Here is a 12,230-nt window from a genome sequence, read left to right on the forward strand (position 1 = left end):
ACACGCCAAGCTTAGCACCAATTGCGGCACTAAGTCAACAGGACGGCTTAATGCTGTAAACAGGACGGCTCAACATCGTGGACAGGACGGCTCAACACCGTAGATAGGACGACTCAACGTCGTAGACAGGAAGACTCAACGTCGTAGACAGGACAGCTAAAGGCCGTAAATATCGTAGCAACGCTTCCAGTAACAGAATGACTATAAGCCATAAGTATCACAGAAAGGCTGAAAGGCTTATACAGGATGGCTACAGGCTGTACACTTCCTCTGTCCATAATAACCCAACCCCATGCAATATGTCATGTCATAACTATTACGTGCATGCAAAGTCATACTTAGCACAATCATATATGTAAATCATAGGCACATCAGTCATACGGAACATAAGGGCATAATTTTCATTCTTTCATACAGGGGTATTACAGTCATTTTACACTACAAGGGTATTTCGGTAATTTTACAAATCGGGATCTTAACGACCCAACAGAAGGTCCACCATCGCCTCGAGCAACTTAAGTAACCTAAACAAACATAAGAATGCAAATGGGCCTAAGACCCATAACTCAGCCAAGTGGGCTCACACCCTCGTATGGCCCATTTAGCCTAAATTTAGATTGGCTATGTGACCTACATTGCCCAATCCAATATTTATCACTTATCGCAGATTTAATCTGTGTAGGGCCCACTAGTCCATTGGGCCAACACAGCCCATTTTTGCCCAACGAAGCCCTTAACGACCCATGCCATGCACACGACATGATAGGCACAACTACTTCCCACCTAACGGTTAGATTTACACAAGTGGGCCCTCGATTCCCCCCAGCACACGAGAACGCTCGTGGCGGCCTCTATAGTCTATCGCCCATGATTTGTGGGCTTGGCTCGCCCCACGTGCGTTCTCACACTCGTGAGGGCCCGAATGCCAAGGTTTTGACTTTTCGACTTTTGTCGACTTCTAACAAAGAAGGGCGTGAATACACACCTGTTTATGAGAACGCGTCGAAGTCCACGATCACCAACCTTGGTTAAGCAGGTATGAAATAATCCCTCCTAAAACCAGTGATCACCAACTCATCTTGTTCGCTTTATTTAAAGGCAGCTTCTCACCAATTCTCATGTTAGCTTCCTAATGTGGGATTACTTTCAACCATTAGGAAAATTCCTTATTTTTATATGACCACTTCAACCACAGAGTTCCAGTCTAACTCCACCTCCTACACAGCTCAAACAGCAAAATAAATACCCCATTGCACATCACAAGACTTGAACCTTAGACCTCATAATTGCGCAACACGCCACCTTGCCACTTCACCACAAGCTCTTTCTGTGTCACTAATTTAGCCTTAATTAATTATAAGGTCTATAGGCCAAAGTCCAGGTTCCTTTAAAAGAAAAAAAAATTGCAAGAGCCAAGGCTTGAACCCCAGGCTCCCTTACAACCTTAATGATGCCACAACCACTAGACCATATGCTTCCTTGTGACATTTATTTACCACAATAATTTAGAAGGCCTTCATTCAAGCACCAAGGGTTTTATTCGCTGAAAACCAAAATTTTTGCTAAAGCGCAGGTTTGAACCCAAGGTTTCTCCAACACTTCTCAGGGCCATTAACCACCAAAGAAGACATTCAATTGTGTCATTTCCTTGTACAATTAAATGCTTATATACAACCTTCTTACGGACCCATACTCAAGGCCCAATCTTCGAGGCCCAAATTTGGGGCTTATAGAAAATCCACCAAAAATTGTGAAAATCAAATTAGAGGCTGAATAAAATATAAAATTAAAGCTTATTAAATCTAGTTTCATATAGAAGAAACAATGTAAGCAAAAGAAGTTCATATTATGAAATATTTGAATTGTTGTGAGATAGAGTCAGAATGATTTCAAAATCCCCTATTTTGATTTGGGATAATCATTAAAAATTGTACAAAAATAATTATGGGTTATAATTTATATGCTTAGAATCTTTAATAAGTCTATTTTCAAAAAACATAAAATAAAATAAAAAGAACATCATCTAAATTCTGTATGAAAAGATAATTAATTTTAATAAATATGGGTCGAACTATTGGATGAGAGAAATAGGGTGACTTTAAAGAATAAACTGTACTTATTGACTAAACCAAAAATTATAAAATTTTATGTAAAAATATATGTGAATCTAGTTTCTGGAAAAATTAGCGGATCTTAATTAGGAGTTCTGTAGCTCCAGATATAAATAATTTAGTGACTGCAACTCAAGAAAACAAGTTGACTTAAACATAAGAAAAAGCACAAATATTGTGGTATTACCTTGAGAATCAAGTTGATAAATTACTTATTAAATTCATACGGTCTTACTAATCTATAAAGCTTACTCCCTTCCTTTCCTTTTCTTTAGTGTTGACAGGTTAGCTCAGGGTTGGAGATCGTCAGAGGCAGCACCACACTATCAAACTATCACCTTTGAAATATTGATATATATATATATGTTAAGCGCCTTCAAGTGAGTGGCGTGTATAGGGACTTGGTTTTTTTATGATATGTGTTAACATGACTAGCCAAATGTATTGGCTTATATTGAGTTATTTGTATATGGCCTTGAAGGGTGGTTCATATTGATTATGGTTTGTGAACCTAACTATCTATGTTATGTTCTAATGCTTGTGATGTGATTATGCTTGTTGGCCATATATGGTTGGTGTTATGAAATATGTGCATGATGAATGTTTTATGACCAATCTAAATGGTCATGGCCATGAATTAAATGTGTAATATGTAAATAAAGATGTGAAGGATTAAGGGTAGCATAAAGGCTTGAAAAATAGCCTAAGTGTTGGCCACACAGGCTAAAAACACGACCATGTGTCTCAACCGTATAGGGGACATGGCCTTAGTACACAGGCGCGTGGCTTGGCCGTGTGGTTAAACTTATTTACTGATGTCATAGCAGAGAGTTACACGGCCTGAGGACACGAGCGTGTGACCCTATTTCATGAGAAAAAAATTCTAAGTTTTTCCCAAAACTTTCCAAAGTTCTCGATTTAGTTCCGGACCTCTCCCAATGTATGTTTTGGGCTTCGTAGACCCAAATAAAGGACGATATGCATGCGTATAATTAAGTTTTTTAATTTAAATGAAATTTTATGGCCGATTTTACATGATTGGTTGTGTTTAAGTTCAGTAATGCCTTGTACCCTGACTCGACTTATGACACGGGTAAAGGGTGTTACATGACCCTTTTTAGGTCGCATGTTGGCCTTATAAATGGCCTATTTTTGTCCACACAGGTAGAGGCACGGGCATGTGTCTCATCCGTGTGTGACAAACGGTTATGTTACACGGCTGTGTGTCCCCTAGGGTACCTTATGATTTGAAGTCAGTATACCCTATAGTTTTGACACAGCCTAGACACACAGGCGTGTCTATTGGTTGTGTGTAGCACACGGGCTGGCACATAGGCGTGTGGTCGGCCGTGTGACCCAAGTCAGTAACCCCCCTTAGATTTCACATGACCTGGCACACGGGCGTGTCCTCGGTCGTGTGGTAAAAGTTAGTATGTATGCCTTGTTTTCACATGGCCTATGACACGAGTGTGTCTGGTAGCCGTGTGAGGCACATGGATTGTTCACACTGGAGTGTGACTCTTATATCTTTGAAAATTTTCTATGTTTCCCAATGTTTTTGAATGTTATCTGTAATAGTCTAATTTAGACCCTAATAGAAACGGTGGTTTTGGGACCAAGAATCTGAGTCAGAAAAATATTTAAATATTATTTTTCGTGTTTATTATATGTGAATTTGCATGTTTGAAAGTTTCGTATAAAAATTTGATTGTTTATGTGCTTAATTTAATAAAAGGACTTAACAGCGTAAAATGAAAACTTGATAGTTTAATGTATAAGGGCTGAATTGTTGTTGTCTTTTTAAATGGAAGTACTTATGTTGTAATTAGGCCATTGGCTATATGAGTGGATGGTTGTAGGCATGTTTTATATGGTTTTGTAATTAAAATTTTAAGGTTAAAAATGTAAATAATAAATGATATATATGATATATTATAACATAAAAAAATAAAGCCATGCATTTTGTTCATACTTGTGACCGAAACTAAAAAGAAAGAAAAGAAACTAAAGCTTGGTATATTCAACCATTTCTCAAGCTTGATTCAAGGTTAGTTTGGTTTCGGTTTTTGATAATTTTTATGTTTTTTAGATCGTTGCTTCGAATACTATCCGACCCATGCTAGAATTTCTGATTTTGATGAATATTTTGAGTTATTCCATTAGTGAATATTTGTGTTTTGTGATGTTTGATGATGAAATATTAAAGATATGTTTTAGATTAACATGTTTTGTATTGGAGTTTTTGAAGATTTTGAGTTATTAGGACTAAATTGAAAAAATAATAAATTGAAGGACTAAAATGAAAAATAAATGAAATATATGGACTAGTCTGAGTATAAGGAAGATTTGGCCTAACTATGATGTGGTGAGATTTTGTGTATTTTGTGTTTTGTGCAATTAGGACTAATTTGTAAAAGTATGAAATATTAGGGGTAAAATGGTAATTTTCCCATTTAAGTGTAGTTGGATTAAATTGAATGAAATTGTGTTTGAATGAGGTTAATTTGAAATTATATAGATCAAGAACAAAAGAAATCGGACTTGGATCCGGGAAAAGCAAAAATAGTCGAATAGCTGATTTATAACGTTCGTCAATATTCGAGGTAAGTCTTTAAGCAATTAAACATCATTTATATTGAATGTAACTTGGTTTAATATGCTGTTTTGGAATCTATAGATTCATAAAAGAGATATCCGAATATGTTTAAGCATAGAAATATTGTATTTGAGTTTAATTCGATTGAGTTATATCATTTGAAAGTACGTATAATCTATATGGAATATCTAGAGTTTTTGTTATATGAATTGTGTATGAGATAGCTTTATAATAGTGATATTCAAGCTTTGAGCCTAGCAAGCCTTGTACTGGTGAATTTGATTGGGCTTTATACCTAGCAGGCTTATTGCTGGTGAATAAAAAAATCAGACCTTGAGTCTAGCAGGCCTTGTGCCAGTGTGTGATTCAGGCTTATGCCTAGCAGGTTTTATACCGATGATTTATTTTCAAGCCTATGCCTATAAGATTTCTAGTTGATGTGGGAATTGAGCAAGTAAAATTGAGCTAAATGACCTTGTATATTCGGCCACATAGGTATGTACATATGTGATGTTGTATTGGATTTTGAATATTCGGCCATGAAGGTATGCACAAATGTGATATTATATTGAATTTGTATATCCGACGATATAAGTAAGTACATATATGATGTTAAATTTGATCTTTCATATTCGGCCATATAGGTAAGCACATATGTGATATTATATTTGATCTTGTATATTTGGCCAAATGAGTGATGTTGGTATACGAAGTTTAATTTTGTTTTGTGAGTTTGTGGAAATATGTGGAAATATATTTGGATATATAATGATATTTGGTTTGGTTTAATTAAGTTGATAATATTATTGAAATGTTTATTTTTTATGACTTACTAAGCTAAGTTAGCTTACTTTGTGTGTTATGTTTATTCTGTTTTATAGATTTTGGATTCAAGTTACAAGCTCGGGGATTGTCAGCAAAGTCTTTCACACTATCGACTATCTTTGGTATTTTAAATAGCAAACTTTTGAACCTATGGCATGTATAAGCTAGATTATGTTTTGGAATATTGTATTTTGGTCTGTGTTTAATGAGAGCCATGCGAAAATGGCTAAGTTGATTATTGAATTTATGTTATTTCGGGTATAAATTTTAAGTGTGCTATGCATGAATCATGATGGAGTGAATTGAATATGACCTTGGTGATTTGGTTATGTGATTAATTTAGATGATAAAAATATAAGTGTTAAAGGTGATGAAGTTCAGTTAAGATATTTATATATATATAAATGGTATAAATGATAAGAAGTGAACTTGTGGTTTAACTTATGTGTGATATTTATGGTTAATGTATGTGGTTATAATGTTATATATATTATGAACGAATGGCATATGTGATTTGTATTATATCTTTTGGAAATGGTTTGTAAATGGTTGGTGAACTTGATTATGGTTGATAAGTTTGATATAAGCATTATATGTGAATGGACATTTGATGATATATATATAAGTTCGAATATGGTAAAGGTTATTTATGACATGTTATATCTTATAAAGGTTTTGTAATTTAGCTTAACTGTTAAGTAAGATGTTAATTATATTTATATGTACATGTGTATGTAAGTGTAATTGAATGATGTTGGTCAATATGATTTGGTTAGTAATGGAAGTGTATTTGTGTATAAGATGTTTATGTGGTTGGAAAAATAGGTATAAATAGTGAAGTTTAATATTGAATAGGTATTAGATATGTTTTGTTATTAAATATGATTTTTGTTATAAATGAGAACGTTTAGAAATGTACTTAGGTTCTGTAATGCCTCGTGACCCTAATCTGGCGATGGATACAGGTTAGGGGTGTTACATTATCGATTTAGTCCCGAACCTCTTTTAAGCATGTTTTAAAGTCTCGTAAAACATCATAAGGGACATTGTGAATGTTTTGAATATGATTTGATAATGTGTTAACTATGTATGTGATATGTTTATAATATGTTATGATTAGTTCAGTAATGCCTCTTAACCCTAGTCTAGTGACAGATATGGGTTAGGGGTGTTACATTTAAATTTGTATCAGAGCTACGGTTTAGTCGATTCTAGGACTAACGTAGTGTGTGAGAGTATAGATATACATGCCATATATATAAAATACGATAGTGTGATGATTACTGACAGTTAAAATGTGTTTATCGTATAGTAAATGGATCCCGGTCGAGCCGTAGCTAATGACGTGGAAAGTAATGCACCCGCTCCTTCTCAAGGGGTAGTGTCGACTGATTCTAGGCCAATTACGAGTAGCCACGAGGGAGATGCTAAGCAAGCCTTCTTCCAGATGATGAATGAGTGCTTCACTCAATATATTAGAACTAATCCAGCTGCTCCACAACCTTTACCCCCGTCTAATCCTCCACAAGTCCCTGTCATGCCACAAGCTGTGAATCCGATACAATTGAGTAAGCCTCCGGTTGATAAAATTAGAAAATATGGGGCTAAAGAGTTTCGTTCCACTACTGATGATGATGCTGAGAGAGCTAAGTTCTGGCTTGAAAATATAATACGAGTGTTTGATGAAATGTCATGTACTCCTGATGAATGTCTTAAATGTGCTGTTTGACTTCTGAGAGATACGGCGTATTATTGGTGGAAAACATTGATATCAGTGGTTCCGCGAGAACGAGTCACTTGGGAGTTCTTTTGGATTGAGTTCAGAAAGAAGTACATTAGTCAGAGATTCATAGATCAGAAACGCAAAGAGTTTCTTGAGTTGAAATAGGGCCGTATGTCTGTTACAGAATACGAACGAGAATTTGTGAGGTTAAGTCAATATCCACGAGAATGTGTCTCGACCGAAGTAATAATGTGTAAGAGATTTGAAGATGGCTTGAATGAAGATATTCGATTGTTAGTTGGAATTTTGGAAATTAAAGAGTTCGTTGTGCTTGTTGAACGAGTGTGTAAAGTTGAGGAACTCAGGAAAGAGAAAATAAAAGCCGACTCAAAAGCTAGATATGTACAAAAAAGATCAACAAATAAGTCATTTCATTCAGCATCAAACAAGTTTTGAGATGATTTTAGTTGTTCGAAGGCTACTGAGAGCTCTAGACGGGATCGAAACAAACTGCCTGTGAGTTCAAAAGCCACTTCTATAGGTAGTGTCAGTAATGTCAAACCAAATCAACCTGAGTGCAAGCATTGCGGTAAATGATATACCGACAATTGTAGATTGAATGACCGAGCTTGTTTCAAATGTGGATCACTAGATCATTTCATTTGTGAATGCCTTGAGTTGGTTGAGTAAGAGATGGTGTAGAATACGAGGTCGAGTAATACGACAGTTCCAGATAGACCACTCAGAAACATGAGTAATGTGAGTGGCAATCAGAGAGGAACTAAAGAAACAACTGTTAGATCCGAGGCTCATGCACTTACCAGAGCTTATGCTATCCGCGCTCGTGAAGAAGCTTCGTCTCCAGATGTTATTACTGGTACTTTCACTTTCTATGATACTAGTGTTATGACATTGATAGATCCTAGATCGGCTCATTCTTATGTATGTGAAACTTTAGTATCCAGTAAGACTTTGCCTGTAGAGTCTACTGAATTTGTGATTAGAGTATCAAACCCCTTAGGCAGATGTGTATTTGTTGTTAAAGTATGCAAGAATTGTCCGTTGATTATTAGAGATTCCTGTTTTCTGGCTGATCTAATGTGACAGCCCAAAATTGACCCTAGTCGGAAGGTGGTCTCGGGACCACAAAACCGAGGCATAAAAATAATTAAAAATTTATTTTGATGCCTATAATATGTGTGTGCTCATGTATGACATTTTATGATGATTGATTTAGTGTTATAAGGGTGAATTCCACAAGAAAGGACTTAGTAATGAACTTTGAAAGTATGATAGGAAATGTGTGATGACTAATTAAAGCATGCATGCAAAATAATGGACTTGCATGTCAAATTCCCCTTTATAGGTGGTGGCCGGCCATGACAAGGAGGATGGGCTAAACATGTCATGAAACATGTTTTGTTGGTGCATTAGGGTGAAATAATAAACAAAGGTGTATGGGTGATAAAAAATGAAAAAAAATGTGTGTGAGTGTGGTAATCCCCCATTGCCGTGAGTTGTAGAGAAGGAAAGAAAAAATTTTGTTCATCCTTTCTTTGAGCCAAAACTAAGGAAGAAGGAGGATTTTTGCTTCATGCTTGGTTTGGAAGAGATCTAGAAGGAGATTTGGCTAAGTTTGCATCAAGATTAAGGTATGTATGAGGTTGTGTTAGGAGTTTCATGCATGCTTTGGTTGCTAACTTGATGTGCATGTTAGCCATGGCTCAAATCTTTGTTAAGCCATGGAAATGGTATTTGGCCAAAGTTGTTATGGTGATAAAGCCATTGCATGCTAAGTGTGAAGCTTGATGATGATGCATGCAATGATGGATTGTCTACTCTTGAGTAAGATTTTGAGTTTTCTCTTTGTTTTATCATGATTGAAATTGAAAAGGAGCATGATTGTCATATTCGCCATGATGCATTCTTGAGCATGATTCATGCTTCTTGCATGTTAGTTAAAATTTGTGTTTTGGATGGCTATGGACACCTTGAAAATTCGCCATGCTCATATATGCATATATATGATTGCACATTATGTTTGGTTATGAACTAAGTGATGAATATATTGGTTTAAAGAAGAAAATGTGGAAGAATGCTTGTGAAATTGCAAGCACAATTCGGCCTAGCACACATATAAGTGCTTGATGCTATATTATAAGTTTTGAGCCACAATGTGCAAAGCATTAATTAGTAAATTGCATGCTGTTTTTGTGAGGTATTAAGTGCAAAATTGACCTCAACATGTACATGAATATTCGGCCTTGGGTAGCCTATTGAAGGCCTTAGCATTTCCTTGATGCTCAAATAAATTGTATTGAATTGCTTGATGTAGTATAAAATGTGCATGACCATTGTGTATTCAAGCTAAAGAGTGGCCATATGACCATTTAAAATCCTTGTCATATTCGGCCATAAGCAAGCACAATGAGGTTTTAATAAATTGAATTTGTTTGAATTAGCTCAAGAGCTAAGAGGGCCACAATTGGACAAGGGGAAGGAAAAGGTGATCGAATAGCCAGAAAAAGCCGTTCGACAACATCCGAGGTAAGTCCTCAAGAAGTGACCTTACTTGAATTATGTAAGATGAAACATGGATGTGTATGATTATTGATCATGTGTGTATGAGTATTTGAATTCCACCGGGCTAAGTCCCAAGGCGAATATGCTAATGATTATAATTGTGTTTGAGCCTTAGTAACGAAAATGAAATATGTATGTCCAATGATTATTGATGTATGTGTGCATGAGAAATTGAATGATATCCGGGCTAAGCCCAAGACAATTATGCTGAAATTTATATCCGGGTTAAGACCGAAGGCAATTGTGCTAGTAGCTATATCCGGGCTAAGACCAAGGCATTCGTGCAAGTTGTTAAATCCGGGCTAAGACCAAGGCATTTGTGCAAATCGTGATATCCGGTAAAGTCCCGTGAGGCCTTGGTGCGGGTTACCATAACCGGGCTATGTCCCGAAGGCGATTGAACGAGTACCGACATCCGGATAAACTCAAGGTATGTGATTTGAAAATTATGAGCTTGCTGGAAAATTTCAGCTAATGCACTTGTGAAATTTCCCAATGATAAGGTAAGCACGGTGTGTGCTTGCGCGCTAGGAGTAAGCGTATGAATATCCGCTCCTATGATGGAGCGAGTTATCGGCCTTAATGAAGCCGTTATTTGTGTATGAACATAAGAGTTGGGATGGTGAAGTAAGTATGATTATGTGAATGTGCATTAATGAAATGATGCATTTAACTATGTGAATGTATTGCTGTAATTAGAGTTGATTATATTCCTTGAGACTTACTAAGCATAAAAATGCTTACTCATTGCTTTGGCTCTCGGTTTTCTAGATTTCGCTCGATAGCAATCGGATTCGGGATCGTTGAAGTCAAGTCATCCACACTATCAAGCCTCCATTTTGGTATAAATTTTGGTTGAACTTGAGATGGCATGTATAGGACTACCTCTTGTTTGTTAAATATGTTGTAATGTAAGTATGTACGGCCATGCGAAAATGGCTCGAAAAGGAAGCATGAACTTAGACTAATTGTGGTTTGTATGTATATATTTGGTGTCATGATGTGGCTATGGATTGGAAATGGGAATGTTGGTCATATGATCAGCCATTGGCATGGTTAAAATGATCATATATGAACCTATGTATGGCAAGACTAGTTGGTTCATGGAGACTACCAAATAGGTAAGACCTACCTTAAAACAGATGCTGCCAGCTGCAGTGGCGTGAATGTGAAAAATCACCAAAATTCATAGGAATGGAATTAAATAGTGAATAAGCTATGTAAATGAACCTTGATGAGTCTATTTTCTTATGGAAGAAACGAAATGGTCATAGGAGTTACAGGTTAAGAGATATTAAAGCTATTGTGAGACAGGGCCAGAATGGTTTCTGGGTTCCCTGTCGCAACTTTAAAATTTACTATAAATTATCCAGAAAGAATTAGGCGACATACCTTATATGTACAGATTCCATTTTGAGTCTAGTTTCATTTGAAACAAACGGCACCAGCATTAAAGGCCTGTACAGAGAGATATTCAAGTTATACCGCGCGAAGGTCAGAGCAGTCGATCCCTGTAACATGGGTGACTTTAACTAATAAACTGTACTAGTTGGCCCGACCAAAAATTCTAGAAATAAATCCATGGATGGATATATGAGTCTAAATTCAGGGAAAATTTACGAAACCAGTTTCCGAGTTGTGAAACTCGAGATATGATTTTAAGGCGACGGTGATGCAGTCTTCCAGCCTGACTGGAAATGTCAAATTGGTGGGCAAACCATGTGAACTTGGCTTGTTAACCCCTCGTGTCCGACACCGGCAATGGTCTCGGGTTCGGGGTGTTACAATTTTATTGGTATCAGAGCCACGGTTTAGTCGATTCTAGGACTACCGTGATGTGTTTGGGGTCTAGCTATACATGCCATTAAATGATGAATCGATAGTGTGGGGATTTCTGACAATTTGATTTTGTGTTTGTTATTAGCAATGGATCCCGATCCCAACCGAAGCGATAGCTGATGGTGTGGAGAGTGTGGCGCTGCTCCCACGCAAGGGACAGCGGCGGACTCTCAACCTATGGCCAGCAATCTTAATGACGAGGCTAGGCAAGCCTTTTATAGTGTGATGAGCGAATGGTTCAATCAATACATTTGAACCAACACTACTGTTCCACAACCTCCGTTCGACAAATGCAACCCCGCACCTACAATACCTCCGGTGACTGACCAAATAAGGTCAAGTAAGCCCCATCGATAGGATTCGAAAACACGGGCCACCGAATTTAAGGCTACGGATGATGATGATGCCGAAGCGAGCTGAATTTTTGGTTAGATAACACTATCCGGTGCTTGATGAGCTATCCTGTACACCCGATGAGTGCTTAAAGTGTACCATCTCCTTGCTACGCGAGTCCGCCTACTATTGGTGGAGTACTCGACTTGTGGTGCCTAGA

This window comes from Gossypium arboreum, chromosome 4 (assembly GCF_025698485.1).
Source record: "Gossypium arboreum isolate Shixiya-1 chromosome 4, ASM2569848v2, whole genome shotgun sequence".
Classification (NCBI taxonomy): Eukaryota; Viridiplantae; Streptophyta; class Magnoliopsida; order Malvales; family Malvaceae; genus Gossypium; species Gossypium arboreum.